A 6,000-nucleotide genomic window follows, 5' to 3' on the forward strand; every position below is an offset into this window, starting at 1 on the left:
TTATTGTGCCAATTTAGCATATTTTTTTGGTTCCTGGCGAGTTCGTGTTTGATGTCGTTATTAAAAATATCCTTGAAGTCCTTCAGTTCTTGATAATTTATTCTGTTAATCCTGCCAAGGAAGACGTCAGATGGTTTCTTGTTTGTTTCCGAATGGATTGTATTGTTATATCTGTCAACAGCTATGTTAATGATTTCATTAACAGAAAAGTCGGGGTATTCGGCTTGAAGACATCGAACTATTTCGATTATGGTAGAGTGGACGCGTTCCACCGCACCATTTACTTCGTTTTTCTGAGGAGGGGTCAAATAGATTTCTATTCCTAAGGCCTCCAAGTAGTTCAATGTGATTGGGCTAATAAAACTGCCCTCATTATCCATTACCAACGTTTTCGGGACAGAGTAGAAATGAAGAAGTTTTATCAACTTGTCTCGGATATGTAGAACAGATTTATTTTTTATTCGGAAAAATTTCACAAACTTGGAGAATTTATCTAAGCAGGTTATATATTCTTCCCCTGCAATTTCAATAATATCTATATGGAGAATCTCAGTGGGATATGATGGAATGGGTGTGGCTTGGATTTCGGGTTTGGGAGGTCGGCGTTCGTATTTGTTACAATGGCAAATTTCACACGATTTTGTGTAATCTTTGATTAATTTGGCCATTTGAGGGAAATAAAATTTTTCCAGTATTTGTTCTTTATTTTCTCTCCCGTTCCGATGAGCTCTTTTGTGTTCTTCTTTAATGATGCGGACTTTCTCTTCATCGCTAGAGACATCGCTCACTATCCTCTGGGTGATTCTAATTCTAAATTTTGAAAAGTATTCCCTGAAGATTTCTTGCAACAAGGGAATGTGTTTTTCTGGGATTTTGACCCCGTTGACTAAATTTGGGTTGAGGCTATTTTTTAATATTGTTCTTATATCCTCCTTGTTAAGTCTTCTTTTTGACACGTAGTGTCTTTGATAATTTAGGTGTGGCTCTTCATGATGTTCTAGTTCTTGTCCTTCAGAAATGATTATCTGAGACTTAAATACATTAATAGGAGCCCCGCAATGAGGAATCAAATCTGTATTGTCCTCTTCTGCGCTATGTTGGGAATTATTATCTGAAGACGTTAAAACGTTAACTTCAGTTGGTAGTTGCGATAGAACATCGGCCACCGTGTTAGTTTTCCCAGGTTTGTATAATAATTTATAGTTGTATTCCTCTATTCTTGCCTTCCATCGTTTTAGTTTAGCATTGTTATTGCTATTGCTTAAGGCGAAGGTAAGGGGTTGATGGTCAGTTAATATTTTTATTTCCTTAGCACCGTAAAGGTAGGTCCTAAGCTTGTCGAGTGCCCATATAATAGCGAACATCTCCTTCTCAATCGTTGAGTAATTCTCCTCGGTTTTATTAAGGGATCTGGAGACGTATGTAATTGGCTTATCTTTGCCAATTTCGCCCTGAGAGAGGACAGCTCCAATAGCTACATTGGAAGCATCTTTTGTTAGGATGAAGGCTTTGGTGAAGTCCGGAAATGTAAGGATCTCCGAAGACACAAGTAACTCTTTTAAGTCATTAAAAGATTTCATAGCTTCTTTGTTTAGTGAAATGCTAACCCTTTTCGATTGATTTGCTTTTGTTTGAGCGTAAATACCTCTTGTTAGTTTTGTAAGGGGTTTAGCAACTTTCGCGAAATCCCTTATAAATCTTCTGTAGTAAGAAGCTAGACCTAGGAAGCTTTTTAGTTCCTTCAAATTTTTGGGTGGCAATATCCTCTTTATGGAGGAAATTTTTTCAGGGTCGGGTAGGATTCCATCCTGTGTGACAACATGCCCTAAAAATTCTACGTGTGTCCTGAGGAATTTCGATTTTTCGTAGTTGCCTTTTAGTCCTGATTTTTGAAGTAATTCAAACACAAGTTCTAAATTTTTTATATGTTCTGTTTGTTTCTAAGTCCAAACGGTAGCCTGGTAAACTCGTATTAATCATTGGCCGTTGAAAACGCTGTTTTCTTTATATCATTTTCCTTCATTTTGATCTGGTGAAATCCAGATGTTAAATCTAGTGTGGTGAAGTACTTGGATTTGCCTAAACTTGCTAATGTGTTATTTATATCCGGTATGGGATATGTGTCAGGAATGGTTACTGCATTTAAGCGTTTGAAATCTATAACCACCCTGTACCTTTTTCCCCCAGATGGCCCTGGCTTCTTCGGCACTACCCACAAGGGAGAGTTATACGGACTTTTTGAAGGCCTAATTATGCCGTCCTTTAGCAACTCTTTTATCTGTTTATCCACCTCTTCCCTAAGATTCGCTGGGTAGGGGTATGATTTTGTGTAAACGGGTTCCTCTGTTGTTGTTTTAATTTCTGCGCGGACACTCGTGTCAATAGTGCCGCTGTCCGAAACAGGACCAAAAATTTCTGCGTATTTTCGTTTAATAGTTTCTATATCATTAGTAGCAGTGGTTAGGGTATTTACTTGCCTACCCGTTTTTTTTTGTAATTTAATTTCGGTATCATTTAATCGTAGCGTATTATTTTTCCTATCAATTATAGCTCCTAAATTTTTTAAGGTGTCGTCCCCTATTATGCCATCGAAAGATTTTAAATTTGGCAATACGAAAAAGTCGAGTTTAGTCATAATGCCCAAATTTTTGAAAAATTGACCACTTACTTTGTGGGTTATCAGTACCTGTCCGGCTGCAGATTGCAAGGTAAATGGTCTTATCTAACTTTTTGGAGCCTACAGTAATTTTATCGGAAATGAAATTTTTGTTAGCTCCAGTATCAATTAGGAATTTTAGAATTCCATTGTTTTTTTATGTGGTAATTTATGTAAGGAAGACTTGATCGGCGCCTATCATAAAATTTATTTCCTCGCCATTCTCTTGTTCATCAATTTCTTCGTTTTCTGACTCAATATTATACAGTTTTGGTTGTTTCCTTGGTATATTTGAGGTATTCTGTGACCTCGTAGCGTGTGCATTGTTTGGTGGTGTTTATATAATTTACCTTTGAGAATGCAATGATGGATCAACCTCCATTGGGACAGGTGGTTTTGGCTGTGTAGGCCGTGGAGGTGGTCCTTGTAGTTGAGTTTGCCTAGCGTTATTTTGGTTTTTAAAGTTATACATTTTATTCTTTTCTCGAACGTTCAATTCGTTTGATGAATTTGGTATTGCGGAATAATTGTTTTTTTTTTTTGTAGTTCGCATTGCCGGAACTTTTTGGGTAAATCGAATGATTTCTTAAGTTCATATTTTGAATTTCTAAGCAGGAAGCATAGGCTTCAGGTAATGTTTCCGGCTTTTGGATTATTAATATCCTCGAAAGCTCACCTTGCACTCCTCTAATGAAAACATCGAGTGCCCTAGTCCTGTAGCTATCTATCAGAGCGCTTATAGCTTCCTCTGAATGTACCTGAGCCTTAATCTTATTTATTATAAGTGAGAGTTGGTAGTTAATCTTGGCGTAAGAGTGGTCTACACTAGAATTTCTCTGGCTTAATGTTGTTAGTTCGTATTCTAGAGTTCTGAGATCACGCTTGTCTGCGTAGTGTAAGGAGAGGCAGGTCTTAATTTTTTCCCAGTCATCATTAAATATGTTGTAAGAGATTAGGGCCGTATCCGCCGGTCCTCTTATTTTATTCCTAATATGCTGCATTATAGCACGAAAGATGGATCTGGTTTTAACTACCTCGTAATCTTTTAAAATAGATTCTACACTAGAGATCCATTAAATATACTGAATCGGATTTCCGTCAAAGATTTGCAAATCTTTCACGCAGTCTGGCAATCTCCTCATTTCGTTGAGCTCCGCCTCTGTTGCTGGCGCAATAGGTACGGGGTTATTTGTTGAAGGAGGACTAATCCTATTTTCTAATTCACCTATTCTACTGCTCATAACCCTCATCTGCTCGATTTGCAAATTGAGCGCGTCTGTTAACTGCGTTATTGCATTTTCAATACTTTCCATTTTTTTTTTATTTTTAATTGAAAATAATTTAGTTGTGATTTTTTGTATAAAGATAATTTCTTAATATATAAATAACTTACAATAATATGAGGAACAGCGTTACTTTGGTCATCACTTGGACGTCCTGATTTTTCCTTTTTTGGAGGTTTATTTCCTTACTTGGGTACAGGTGGTGTCACGTTACAAGGTAGTAGGCGGCTGCAGGCGGTTGTACTTCAATGCGGTCCTGATTTTTAATAAAGTTTTTATGGTTTAAGGATTTTATTTCACGCTGTTTTGAGAGCTTAATTACTCAATAACCAGGAAAATTTTGTATCCTTTTTAAATAAAAATCTTGTAGGATTTATCCGTTTCACACTTTTTGAAAGCTAGGATATTTGATCCTGATTTTTAATAAAGTTTTTGTGGTTTAAGGATTTTATTTCACACTTTTTTTTGAGAGCTTAAATAATCATTCAATAAACTAAAAAATGTTGTATCCTTTTTTGTTTTTTAAATAAAAATCTTGTAGGATTTATCCGTTTCACACTTTTTTGAAGGTTTAATTTATGTTGGGCGCCAGTTATCGACTGCAGGCCACGACTCGTAAAAATGATTTTAAGTTTCAACTGAACCTGCTTGCTTTATTTGATAATGTCTTATATAGTATAAAATTGCTTACTTGCTAATACAATTTGCTTACTTACTAATACAATTTGCTTACTTACTAAATTCTTATTTTGCTACAATTTACAATGAAATTGCTTACTTGCTAAATTGTTATTTGTGTAATTCAATATTTTATAATTATTATTGTTGTTGTTGGAAGTCGCGGCGGCTTATATTCCGTTGCGATTGCTTCCGCTAAATATTGCATGTAAGTAAATATTGGCTAATCATCAAATTGCAAAAGGAACAGGTAAGTAAGGTTCTTCACAGGTAAGTAAGGTTCTTCACGATCACTTTCGTTCGCACAAAATGTGATTTAGCTGTTTCTGCATTTTTATGAACAGAGAATATAAGTAAGATTCTTCACATTTTGTCGCGATGACTTTCGTTCGCACAAAATGTGATTTTGCTGTTTCTGCATTTTTATGAACAGAGAATATTGACTGTGTTAACTCCCCCCTTTTTAAGTATCAGCGTCTCGCTGATAAAATAAACAAAGATGATATAATCTAACATTTACTTATTGCGATTGGTTTGAAATCTATTATTGGAGGAGTGAATTCAAATTTCCTGTGGTAAGCTGATCTGGTGTGGAAATAGAGTATTATAAATAATACAAGTCCAAGATATATTGCTAAAAAACTGTAACTTATTGACATAATAAACTTGGATGAGATGTAATCTAATTTTTTTACATTCGTCAGATGGAGTTGGTGAAGGTATTCTAAATCTATTTTTATCTCTTTTTCAGTTAAGTCGCTTAAGAGTATAGGAGGTAAGATTTGGTGAGACGTGGTTTGCCAATTTGTATAATTTATACCGCCTATAGTAATAGTTTCGTTATAAAAATTTATGATAAAGGTCCCGTTTAAGACCTGCGTCAAATTATTGTATGTCAAATTTCCTATAAAGTTAGAAATGGAGACTGTTCCATCTGTGATTAATTCTATTACAGGATCATTTCGAACTTGATAGTCGCAAGTTGCTTTCCCGCAAGGATTTGTGGAATACAATGGTTTTCATCCAAAGGTTCTAATTGATTTCTGTTGCAAATTGTTATATCGTCTATGATCATGTCATTTTTCACGAATGCCGTATTTTCCTTCCTGTGCAATAAAAAAATTACTAAATTGAAGGTAAATTTGTTTGTTATTTTTTACTGTCGACCGGATAAGAATTTTGTTATACAAAATATCTTCGGTTTGTGGCAGGGATATGACGTATAGGAGAAGCGAATCTTTGACTATCATTGACGGTTCTGCGTATCTGAGAGCTTCTAATTAATTTTTGAAAGGTAGAGTTTCGGTTTGGGAAATTATATTGGCTATATCTGCTTTATTTAATAAATGAGAATAACCTATACCTTTTTTTGCAAGTTGAGTA

The sequence above is a fragment of the Anastrepha obliqua genome, chromosome 6, assembly GCF_027943255.1.
Source record: "Anastrepha obliqua isolate idAnaObli1 chromosome 6, idAnaObli1_1.0, whole genome shotgun sequence".
Lineage (NCBI taxonomy): Eukaryota > Metazoa > Arthropoda > Insecta > Diptera > Tephritidae > Anastrepha > Anastrepha obliqua.